General features: G+C 31.8%; 1 long non-coding RNA gene across 3 annotated transcripts; it reads right to left on the reverse strand.

Annotated features, from left to right (window-relative positions):
- Window positions 1-5025: 5025 nt before the first annotated feature.
- On the reverse strand, window positions 5026-9825 carry LOC107399019 (uncharacterized). 3 transcript variants are annotated; one of them, XR_010335703.1, is made up of 3 exons: window positions 9700-9825; window positions 5580-5748; window positions 5026-5160 (listed from the first exon to the last, which is right to left on the reverse strand). It is a non-coding gene; the product is annotated as an uncharacterized LOC107399019 (long non-coding RNA). The 3 variants fall into 3 exon arrangements; XR_010335704.1 differs by lacking the exon at window positions 9700-9825 and adding an exon at window positions 9011-9689; XR_001575705.2 differs by lacking the exon at window positions 9700-9825 and adding an exon at window positions 5862-6996.
- Window positions 9826-13213: the final 3388 nt, after the last annotated feature.

A 13213-nucleotide genomic window follows, 5' to 3' on the forward strand; every position in this document is an offset into this window, starting at 1 on the left:
GATCTCAAACAACACCAATCAGATGATCCTGTTTTGAGTCAAATAATTGCCAACAAACAATCCGGTGCAGCTGCTCCAGATGCGAGAACTCAACGGGTTTGGTCCCAATATAATTTCACAAATAATGTGTTAGTTCACAGATCTCAAAATTCAAACGACGTTTGCCTGGCCATACCTGAGAGTTTGGTAATTAAGCTCGTGGATTACCATCACCAACTCCTGGGCCATTTCGGGGCAACCAAAGTGTACAATTCCATGAAGCGCGAGTACTACTGGCCGAACATGTATCGTACAATTAAGAAACGTCTACGAAGTTGTGACCTTTGTCAGAAGACAAAAAGTTCCAACCGTCCACATCAGGGTCCATTAACGCCAATCCTTTACGACCACATTGGAGACCTAGTTTGCGTCGATTTCTATGGGCCTTTACCAACAGGACGATTGGGGGCGTCCTATGTATTTGTGGTCATTGACGTCTTCAGCAAGTTTCTCAAACTTTACCCACTGAGAAAAGCCACCGCCAAAATCGCTGCCAAACGTCACATAGAGGATTTCTCTGGGTACATCAAACCCAAATGTGTGTTAAGCGACCACGGGACACAATTTATTTCGAACACTTGGCAGAATAGTTTGAGAGCTGCCGACATTCAACCAACGCTCTCGTCGATTCGTCACCCAGAATCGAACCCTAGCGAGCGCGTAATGCGGGAGCTGGGGAGAATTTTCCGAGCGTATTGTAAAGAAAACCACACCAGTTGGGTCAACCATTTGAGCAACATCGAAGATTGTTTGAACTACGTGCCACACATCAGTACCGGATTTTCTCCATATGAAATCCTGTACGGCAGAACACCACCAAACCCACTAGATGCAGTCACATCGGGTTTACTGCCTGTACGTCCGCCACTCACGAGAGAAGAAATTCATGAAAAGGCTCGCGAATACTTGAGACATCATGCGAACTTACGGCAGAAAAACCAAAAGGGTGAAGTTACCGTACTGGAAATTGAAGATTGGGTCCTACTGAAGAACAAAGTGACTTCCGATACCAGAACCCACCAATTCGCCAAGTTCATGCCTTTGTACAGTGGTCCGTACAAAATAATCGCCAAGCCTCATCCAAACACATACCAAATCGCCGACCCAGTGACGAACGAAATTAAAGGTGTATACAACATGACAAATTTGAAATTCTACCACCGACGAGACGACTAAAATAAAACCGCAAGAAGTTCATGAGGGCCAATCTCGAGGCGTATCTACCAATTCGAGCGTTTCTGACATTATGGGCGCATCCACCATCTGGTGATTCCACCATTCCGACCACCAACCAGAGGACAGCAAACCTACACGCGGTGTCTTACGCTGCATCTACGAAGCAACGCAAGACAGGGGGCGAATGTGATGATCGCGGTATTTAAAATTTTTTTTTATTAACCAGCGCAAAATATTCGGAGTCAGTTTAAACGTTTAGTTCTTTGACAATATTAATTCAACTTCAATTCAAAAGTTGCAACAAATTTTAATTTAACTTATTTATTCCTTTGTTAGCATTAAAATGTTTAGAAAATTATCGTTCCCACGAAACTTTCCAAGAACTGTTAAAAACGTTATAAATCGCCAAATTGGGTGGTCGAAAGGCCATGTGTTTTAACAAGTGGATATGCAAAGATATGGGGGTTGGCGACGGCCTGGCTCTGCACCACAGTCGCCCAGCTAATCCAATGATTTTCTCACAAAAGCATAATTAATTTACTTTCGTTTAAAATAGCCAAAATTTATTGATAAACCTAAAATTAAATCCAAAATTTTGTTTAGAAATTAACTAGTCACGTTTCAAAAAGAAAGGAATTTATGAGCCAATTTAAGGCACGTTGATGATCAGTAAACAACTCGAGAAAGAATCAAAATTTCATCTTATTCAAAAATTCCCGTAACGTTTCGTACCAAAAAGTTGAGTCTTTATGCAGTGTACTCCAGTCATCAAATAAAATTGAATAATTTATTTTATTCGGCGTAATTGTTAACAAATTGTTGCAAAACTTCAAGAACGAATTGGTCGATTGAAATTCATGTCTGTTAACTAGATTAGTATAGCCAAAACGACGTTGGTCAAGTGCCGCTTGAATAGGGGGTGTTGACAAATTCGTTACAGAACAGAGCTTTTTAAAAGAATATCAAATTACAAGCACACATGTGCATTCCTTATAAGAAATTGCAGCGAAATTAACGTTTTCTTTGTTAAATCAACATCAGATCACGAAACCAGTAGTTTAGAAAAACACGCGAAATTTTTCTGAACATTTTGATGTAAAATTTAACCCTAATATTTAAGGCGCAGCCGTCGAAATTCGGATGTATAAATCATTCTATTTAATTAAATTATTGTAAGCAAAAAAATTGCATGACACGATTGCTGCCCGTTACTAACATAATCCTAAGAGGAAAGTAGACAGGAAAATCCCTAAGGAAATTGGAGAAAAACGCGGAAATGTTAAAATAGTACCGGTGTAGTACTGGGGGCGACATCTAACAAGGGGTAGTACGACCAAAATTACAGTTTCCTCACGGGGTTCTTCCTTATATTTTCTGTGTTATTTAAACAAACAAAATTTGTTGTTACACAAAATTCATTTCATTGTGTTCCCAAAAACAACTTCAGACCTGACAACAACCAATTTTGGAGTTTAATTTCTCTTTCAGGATATTTGGGGAAATTCCATAGCGTTCTTGTATTGTATTCAGTTCAGATCGACGATTACCAAATTTAATGTTTAATTATAATGAAATTGTTAATCGGAAAACACCCCAGCTGTTAATTAATAATAATATTTAGAAAGTTAAACAAGGTTTGATCAAATGCCAAGACATCATAAGAGTCAAATTTGCAAAATTTCGCATATGTGGAAACTACTTAACAAGGGTAGTGGGGTAAGCGAGTTAGTGTAGCTTACGCAAGATGAGCCCTTGACTTTAGGAAGGATTCGATTTTTGACGGTCTTTCGAGGTAGTCGATTGTCGTGTTGCCCTTTTAAATTTTTATAAATTTAAAAAACATCTTCGTTTACCTTTTAGTGCGTCTAAATTGTACTAAGTGCATTTAAGCGTAATTTTAAATTAAATTAATTTAAATTCTTGAATTAAGTGATAGCGTTAGTGATTAGTGAGTAAGTTAAAAACGAGACAAGTTTAGTGTTCGTTCGATTAGGTAGTGCTGCGAACTACAACACCTGGGAAGCAGCTAACCCCCTGCGTTAGGAGGATTAAAATTTCTAGGTAGGCCCTCAAAAGGATTAATTAATTTTTTATTCATTTAATATTATAATATTAAATCATTTAAGTCATTTCGAAATAGTGATCATTATCATTCATTTCATAAATTCTCTCGTAACCACCAAGTTATTAAGCATCGGAAATGCCGAAAAGACCAGTAATTATTTAAATTCTTGTGCTTCGTCTTACGTCAGCTATATAAATTTTAAATAAATCATTTTCAACTTAAAATAACTCGCAACAAACAATTTCATATTTTTCAATTCAACCATCCCACCTTTAAATTACAATATTAAAAGTTCTTTATATTCTTTGCTTCTAACTTCTAAATCTGTTACGACAAATTTGAGTGAAACGGCATCAAACAAATATTCAACTACAACAAAAGTCTAAATCCAAAACCCACGGTGCTATTCAAACTGTTGTACACAGATAATTTAAGGTTGCATACACCAAAATATTACGAAATAGAAGGATTTGTTGCTAGTTAAGGATAGGTTTAGAGTAGAACGATTTCTCTTCCGCAACGCGTTAGGCGATAAAGCAAAAGAGTGTTTCTCTTTTGCGTCCAGATCAGAAATTACAGGCTCGTGAGTTGGCCATCTTCATGGGAAGAGTCGTAGTCCCCGGGGACGCTCTTCCCCAACTTTAACAAGGTCTAAGACGCGGTGGCAGGTCGTAGTTTCCGCCCGTTGTACTTAGAATGGACGTTGTAATTCCCGTCCCAACGGCAAGTACTTCCACGTACTTGCAGGCTACTACGGACGATCGAGCAGACATAATCATCCGTGATTATCTGTAATAAACTGATATCGCGACATGGCAAAGTTCTGCACAAGTCTTTGTCAAAGCTCGTGGACGGAAAACTTTAGAGAGAAATTACTTCTACATTTATTCAGATTGATTTGTAAAAGCTTGTATGTCCGGGTTTTATTCGAAATTCATTCTAGGTGTTGATCACCTGACTTTTACCGGAGACGGAATTTCGGCACTAGGGCGCAAAATTCAATGCGATGCACGTATCAAAGATTCCGCGAGCATGTTATAATCCGCCTTTGGTACAAGTAATTTAGAAACGCGTTGTCAATTGCCTAGATCCTATGAGTTCGAACAATATCATCTGAAACGTAGGTTAATTTATTTGGACATTATCGAATTAAATTAATTCATGTTAAATATTAACGTCATATCATATCAATAAAACTTTTTCGTATCACTCAGCAACTTCGAAACTATTTACTTGGAATTTCAAACGAATTGTGGTTACGACTCTGAGATATGTTTTGACGACATTACTATACAAAAACAAATAACAATTGGCCAAATTTGATCAAACTTTCATAACCATTGATTATTGTAATCCATCCAACGGAATATTCATTATTCTTGTAATAAATAACTTTGGAGGAAACTTGTGGTTTAAATTTCTTCTCCCATGCGTTTTGACACTACTTTGAATCCGGACTTGCGTTACGGATAAATCCGGAACCCTTTCTGATAAGAATTAAGATCAAATTACGATATCATTATAAGAGTGACTTCGTACATCAAAACAACACAACGTAGGTAAGTGAAATGATCATGTAGCGTATCAATTAACTAGACGAGCCAAACCATTTCGAAAAAAGAAAACAAAAGTAAAATTCAAGATTAATTAAATAAATCAATTAAAATAAGTTGTAAATCATTTAAACATCGATCAACCATCATCAATCACGGTCTCACTACAGTATCTTTGTAATCTATCAATTTCATGGAAGGCCAACGTGCTGAATCTGCTCCAGTAGTCCAGCCAAGATGTGCTTCAGGATTTTCCTCACCCTTTCTAATGTTTTTCTTTAACCAATCCAAAATGTCCTGATGTCTTTGATTCTCCAATGGATTAAACTTAAAAGATAAATCAAACAGAAACAAAGTTCCAAAAAATGATCGTAATGGTTTATAATTAGCTAAATAAGCAGCTTCACAAACAAATGTATTAATACATTCATTTATAGTTTTATAATTATTTTTAATGTTTTCAACAAGATAATATTTTGAAAGTTCATCATCTGCCAAAGAATCTGAACTATTTCTTAACAATTCAAAAAAATAAAATTTAAACTGTTTAGTTTGTTTTGTTAGAATGTTATCCATCATTGAAATTAATGTATATTCGATTTGTTTGCTGTAAAAGATTCATTAATTCTTTAATATACTTATCCATCTCTAGTTTTTTCTCCACTAGTAAATATAGATCGATCAGTCATTCATATGCTCGTGCAAACCACAACCAAGCGTTGTCTGAAATTATGCAGCCATCTTACCATAGGTTGTTCTTTGTGATACTTTTTTATTGATTTGTAAAGGTTGATCTCCTGCACATGTCGATATGCTTCATATTCTTCATATTCAATATGAAAACATCGATTTTTAATAAATAAGTTTTCTGTTGATTCTTCTTCCTGACACTGTTGATGTTCCATCTTGCTACAACTATCATCCGATAAGAATTGCACTGTCATATATACATCTGTATGTATATAATATAAATGTTATATATGTATGTATGTACATAAGACAGTGCAATTCTAATCGGATGTAATTACCTTCTTTTTCTTCGTATGATCACTTTCCTTTATTTCACATTGGATTACCAAGTAGTAAATTTATGTATCGTTTCATTATTTATTTATTAATTATTTTTTTTTAAGAATTTGTTTCATATACTGCTCCTCTATATTTCACGTTAGATTAATAGCATATCCCCAAGGTCTTGTATCCGTAGTATTTCTTAATAATATGCGTTTATCATCATATGGACTTAAGACCACTTTTTCTTGTTTTATAGAATACACAGAGTGTTTTTTAGATCGAATGAGTCTTTGCGTGCTACGAAATATATCTAAATCAAATAAACATTTTTTATAATCATTAAATGTAATATGTTTTATTGAAGATTTTGTGCACCCTTTCGACTTTTTCACAAATTTTTTACGTTTTATAGCTGGACCTACTTCATCATAATCATGCTCTTCATCTTCAGTGTCTGAATCAACTGTATAGGAATACATTTTAGATCGAAGCCCAACAAATTCAAGCATAATTTTGCCATGATTTTTATCTTTCATGAGCCCTGGACATTTCTTATTTTTTAATTCGATATTAAATTTATTATCAAGTTTATAATCGGAAGTATCAAAGCGATGAATATCTTCCTTAATATTTTTATAAATATCTTCCGTCTTAAAATGATATATTAAACTATCGGTGTCTGTGTACAACAATTTTGCATTATTACCAAACTTATTTTTAATATAGTCATAATGAAATTCGTAAATAAATATTTTTGAAATATCTAAAATACAAAAACCTACATAAATTGGTTTATTTAGTACCACATTTAATTTATTCATTTCAACTATCGACATGTCTTCTTCAAATATAACAGAACTATGAAAATTGGGTTTTGAAATTAAATCGCGCATACCGTACCTACCATCCCACCTAGTTACAATTCTAATGTCTTTATGTTTACGTACATTTTCCATGCACTTATCATATATAGCATTGATCATTAGTTTAAAAAAATCTTTTTCAAATTCGTTTTGTGACTGCTGTCTTAAGCGTGTATTTAAATCTATATATTCCTTAAGCCATGGACTCTGATTAAATGTTAGGACGCGATGTACTTTAGTAATTTTTAAACCAAGTCTTAAATACATTTTTAAATTGCGATAATGGACTATATAAATAATTTTTGGAAACAATGTTAAAAGCAATTTTTCTAATTTTGATTTGGAATTTGGTGGTTTTAAATGTTGTGGTGTTAAAGGTAGGTCACTGTGTAAATCATGTAAAGGAGTTGGATATTCTAAATCACATTCAATTATATAACCATCATTGGAAGTATCTGATGTATTTAAAATTTCTGTAATGTTAAAGTCTTCCAAAAATCTAAAGTTACCATAAGGTAAATATTGAGACATTGCGGCACCATAGAGATTGTTGACATCAAAATACATGAGATATGAAAGTTCTTCATTTGAATTATATCCATCTTTCATGTAATGATTATTGGCTTTTGCGTATCTATTACTACACTGTGAAACACCTCCTCTAATACCCCGTTCAATAAACATTATCATATCTATATCACTTAATAGCTCTAAACATATTCCAGTAGATTTCAGCATTGCATCGAAAGTTAATCCTGGAAGAGTGAAGTAATGAAGTGGATCTAATTTATAAGTATTTAAACATGTTTCTCGAAAAGTTTCGAAAACATCAGCCAACAAAATAACATCAGTACGTAGATATAGATCACTATATTCTCCCAATGTTTGAATTTTAAATGTCTGCCACACAGTTTCTGCATGTTTATAACTATCTTCAGATATATTAGATTCATGCATTGTACTATAAAAATCTTTTTTTGATGGTAATATTGTTTCATTGAGTTTATCCCAGCTGTCAACATAGTCATATGGAAATACCCCTTTTTTTATTAATAAATTAAATTCTTCATTTGTTTTACAGAATTTTCGTGTTATTATTTTTTGTTCAGCTTTTAAGTTTGATGAAAGTTGATCAAGACTCTTAGATATAAAACGAAACGAATCTATAAATCGAAAAGTGACATCAGTACCTCCCACAGATTTGGAAAACGATATATATTTTTCTTTATTTATTGGTAGTAATTTAATATTACCGGCAAAAGCTGTTGACAGTTTAAATGATTATGATCTCAAACTTTAATTTGATCTGATTCAATAGTTTTATTACAAATGTGACAAATATTGGACTCTTTATATGAACGTTCTTGATCGTAGCTAAGTTTTTCCATGGGTAATTTATTTTTAAATATTTTATCACTTTGTTCGGCAATGTCTTTTAGTTCCTTAACAAACCACTGAATACAATCTTGATTACGATATAATTGAAATTTTGAAAGCGAGTCATCATATGAACACTTTAAGTAATAAGCTATACTACAAGCAATATGTTTTTGGTAAGGAATAGTTTTACTGTGAATATTATTATCAATTTGAGAACATTTTACCAAAATACTTTCGAGATCAGCATAAATTACAAATGGCACTTTTTCCTTATAAAGATGATTTTTAAATTTCAAAGATGTATCGCGAGGTAATGACACTGAATACTGATTAAGCTTTTGACAGTGAATTTTATGTTTGGTTAGAATGTCTTCGGTTGTAAAATAATTTAAACATCGTTCACAAATAAATGTTTTATGTTCATGAGTAGACAACTGATGTGATAAAAGGCGAGATAAATGTTTAATCCATACAAAATGGTAATATAATTTTTTATTATGATGCGTTTCTTCTTCATCCATATTATTTGTTGGTAGCATGAGTAAATTGATTGTAGGAATATTCTTATCATTATTTTTATTATAAGTGCTTAAACGTGCCGGAAATATTGTATTTTTTTCTTCAATGCAATATAAATTAATTGATAAATTGTTCATTATTTCAAATTTTTCAATATCTCTAATTGTTATTGGAAAACTTATATTATCATACCTTAAAACGTTTTCAAAATTTGGATATGATGATGTTCTGTGGGGATTATTTTTTACAGAATATAATGCAGACACAACTGACCAAAGAAAACAAAATTGATCATTATTCTGTACATTTATTATACAACGTTTTTTTTTAATAAAGTTCGGTACTTCCACAAAACTTGAATTATTTCCAAATTTTATTGGATCATATTGATTAATATTTACCTTTAATCCCAAAATTTCATATAACGCCCAACCACTATCTTTTTCAGCAAATGATTCTAATTTATTTAATATTACACTAACTACATTTTCATGATACCATTCTCTAATATTAGTTGTTGAATCTATATGATTATTTCTAGTTGCAAATGTTTTTAAATCTATTTCCAACGTAGATGGTTGTATGAAGTTAGCTGAAAACATAACATTTACTTTAAGCATTGACTTTGCTAATTCTTTTTTAATTTTTAATACAAAACTTTTATATGCTCGTGTTAAAAATATTGCTGGATCTTTTATATGAATATTTGAAATAAAACCTGAACGAATTCTTCCTTTAAAACAAGAATTTAAATCCTCCCATAAAACCTTTTGACCAAGTGTTTTTTTCGGTACATTTGATAATCCCTGACCAACTTTACTGCTTTTATTGTTGAGTAAGTCTTTTTTAATTTTTTTTAATTTGAGTCGATAGTATTTCAAATGAGCAAGACTGGCTTCCAAAGAATGTGGATTTTCATGAGTGTTTGTTTCATGAATTTTATTAATCAAAGCTTTGCTAACTATTTTAACACTCCTATTAATATATTTCGAAAACGAATTAATTTCATCTAAAGTTTTAATTTTACTAATGTATTCACGAATTAAATTTATAGAACGTTTAGCTAAAGAGCTCACTGTGTCAGACAAACCTACGTTTTTTCACTTTTGTCACAATAATTATACCTATGAATTATCCACAACTTGTATTTTTACTATACGAAGAAGCACAAAAACTGTTAACAATAATTATATGAATTAATCACACCTTGCATTTTAACTGTATGAAGATTGTCTGAAGACTGTTAAAATTCACTCTTTCACCCTCATATTTATACTAATTAAATATTGCATCATGATCTAAAAATAACAGTGACCTCATGAACTTAAAATAACCACGACATCATGAACTAAAAATAGCAATGAAATTAGGGGATTCCCAATATTTCCGAAAGGGGATTTACCCTGTTGTGATATTAAATGAAATAAAGATATGAGCATTCGTCTTTTGTAACACTATACACATTTCCGCTGATAAAGGGATACAAAATCAAATATACCTACGTTTGTTCCCACAGGCATCAGATTACACTTGCTGCAAATTATAAAAGCTTTAGGGTCACTCAAAGTTAACAGTAAAGCTTCATCGTGTGTACATTGTGTGTTTTTAAAATATGAGTTATATTGATGCCTCTACTTCGGCAAATGCCACCACTTCCGAAAATAAAGTAAGTTTTTGAAATTTTAGTTATAGTTTGTAAATATTTTTAGTTAGTAAATTGTAAATTTGTAAATAGGTATATGTTTTTGTTAGTTTAGTTTTTATTTATTAGGTAGGTATTAGGTATTAGTATTAATTTTTTAATTTATTTAATAAATAATAGTTAGCATATCTGCCTTTTATTTTCACATCACAGGTTCAGTGACTGAAAGGTGATATGGTTGCGTACTACGAGAGGTTATTGAAACTCAGATCGTTGCATTCAGAAGCGTTCACAAACAGAGACTTACAATATGTATAAAAATTAAAAACCTTTACATTACGCTTTAGTTGCTGGTTGTTCATCATCATGCGAGTAATAAAACAAAAAACTAAGCTTCCAATAAATATCAGTGATTCTGATATTTTAACGAACCAGAATCGAAGACATGGTGATTTACTACCCTCATCTATTCGATGTTTAGTTGTAGGTCCAAGCAATTGCGGTAAAACTAACTTAATTATTAATCTTATTGAACAGATGAATGGAGTCAGATTTGAAAATTTATACATTTATTCAAAATCATTATATCAACCAAAGTATCAGTATTTGGAAAAGCTTGTAAAACCCATAAAAGGTTTGGGATATTTTGCATTTAGTGGATTAGAAAACAATCTTCCACAGCCGCATGAAGCAAAACCAAATTCTATATTTATATTTGATGATGTAGCATGCGATAAACAAGATCTTATGAAAGCATATTTTACTATGGGACGACATAAATGTATTGATTCATTTTACTTATGTCAAACATATTCACATGTACCAAAGCATCTAATTCGTGATAATGCAAATTTAATCGCTCTATTCAAGCAGGACAACCTAAACTTACGACATGTATATGATGATCATGTAAATACTGATGTTTCATTCGATAAATTCAAAGAAATGTGCTCAATGTGTTGGAAGAATAATTATGGTTTTTTAGTGATAGATAAGGATAGCGATATTAATAATGGAAGATACAGAATAGGATTTGATTCGTTTATTGATCCCCAAATCAAATAAAAACACAATACACTGTTTTACTGCATTTTAGTTATAATTTGAACTTCTTATTGTGAAGACATCATTTTCCATAACTTATAGTGTATGTGTGGAACTGTGTGTGTGTCTTTATAATTTACAATTAATATGAATACAGAAACATTGAAAAATACAATCGAATTAAAAAAGAAAATAATTCAAAAACGAAAACAACTTGAACGTATATTAGCGTTATTTAAAACAAATGAGATTCATCAGCAACATAAATTTTTACCAATTACTACGGAGCTTAAAACAATAGCGAAGAAATTAGATAAAGATGAAGGACATGATGAGAATAATTTAAAAACAGAAAAATTATTAGAATCAAAAGTTGAAAGTTATTCTAAACCGAAATTTCATCCTTTTATCGATACAAATGATTCATTACCATTTTCAATTGGAGAAGATAAAGTTTCGAATCTGTCACATCAGCAAATATCAACACTCGAAAACAGTAATTTTGCTAATGTTTTTGATGTGAGTAATAAACCTGAAATTAGTAATCAGAATCATGATACTAAGTTGCAAGAACATTACATTGGCAAAGAAAATACTCAGTTTGACAAGACGTTCGGTGTAAGATATGATAAGCGTAAATACAAGTTTTTTGTTGGATCAGAGCAAGTGGATTTCGATGATTTAAATATTATTATAAAGGATAAAGTGTATAAAGCAACACCTGGATTATATGAATTGTTATTTAGAAAACAACCTAATAAAATTTATACTAATAATGATTTAAATAACTACAGCGATATACTACACACAACCTACGCATATAAGAGAAACTTTAATCCGCAAGATCAAAAAAATATAAACAAATTATTGCTCCATTATTACGTAAAAAAACAACAATTTTGACGTCAACCCCCAAAACGGGTCGGGGTATGATTAAAGAAGTAAATAGAGATAAAATAGATTATGTACATTGGGATGACCCTAATGAACTTGTTGAACGACTTCGTTTGTTAATAGCATCTCAAGCAGCTGGTAATACAAATCATTCAAATGAAATTGTTTCCATAATTGAGGAATTACGTGAATTCAATATTATAGCTTAGTACAATAAGTGATTCAAATTATAAAATATTTAGTCGTTAATGTACAATACGTGCAGGTGGTGCATACTACTGATTGATAAGCTTGTGTCTGAGAAATGAAACGTAGACGTCGAGTTTCTTATCACCTTCAAGAATCATCAATAAAAAAAGATGTAGTCAATGAACTTCACAAGCCTGCCAGACGTAATTTTAATAGACGTAGAGTCATAATAAAAGGTATTAATGACCTCTGTCAAGCTGATCTTGTGGAAATGATTCCTTTTGCTAAGGAAAATCAAGGTTTCAAATACATTCTTGTTGTTATTAATTGTTTTTCGAAATATGTATTCTGTGAAAAAGTAAAATCCAAAAATGCAACCGATGTAACTAAAGCAATGAAAAACATTCTGGAAAAATTATCAAAACCACCAAAAAATTTACAAACCGATCATGGAAAAGAATTTTATAATTCAGATTTTCAAAATTTAATGAAAGATTATGGAATTCACCATTACAGTGTTTTTAGTACCAAAAAAGCTTCTATCGTTGAAAGGGTTAATCGCACTTTAAAAAATATAATGTGGAAACGATTCAGTCTTCAAGGTAAATGGATACATCTGTTAGATGATGTGGTAAAATTGTATAACAACACATTTCATCGCACCATTCAAATGAAACCATCAGAAGTAAACGAAAATAATGAAAAGAAAATTTTAAATCAAGCATTTACTCATATAAAATTAGCTCATAAAAATAATAAATTTAAAATTGGTGATCACGTCAGAATAAGCAAGTTTAGAAATGCTTTTGATAAAGGATATACTCCCAATTGGTCA

Source organism: Tribolium castaneum, chromosome 11 (assembly GCF_031307605.1).
Source record: "Tribolium castaneum strain GA2 chromosome 11, icTriCast1.1, whole genome shotgun sequence".
NCBI classification, from domain to species: Eukaryota; Metazoa; Arthropoda; class Insecta; order Coleoptera; family Tenebrionidae; genus Tribolium; species Tribolium castaneum.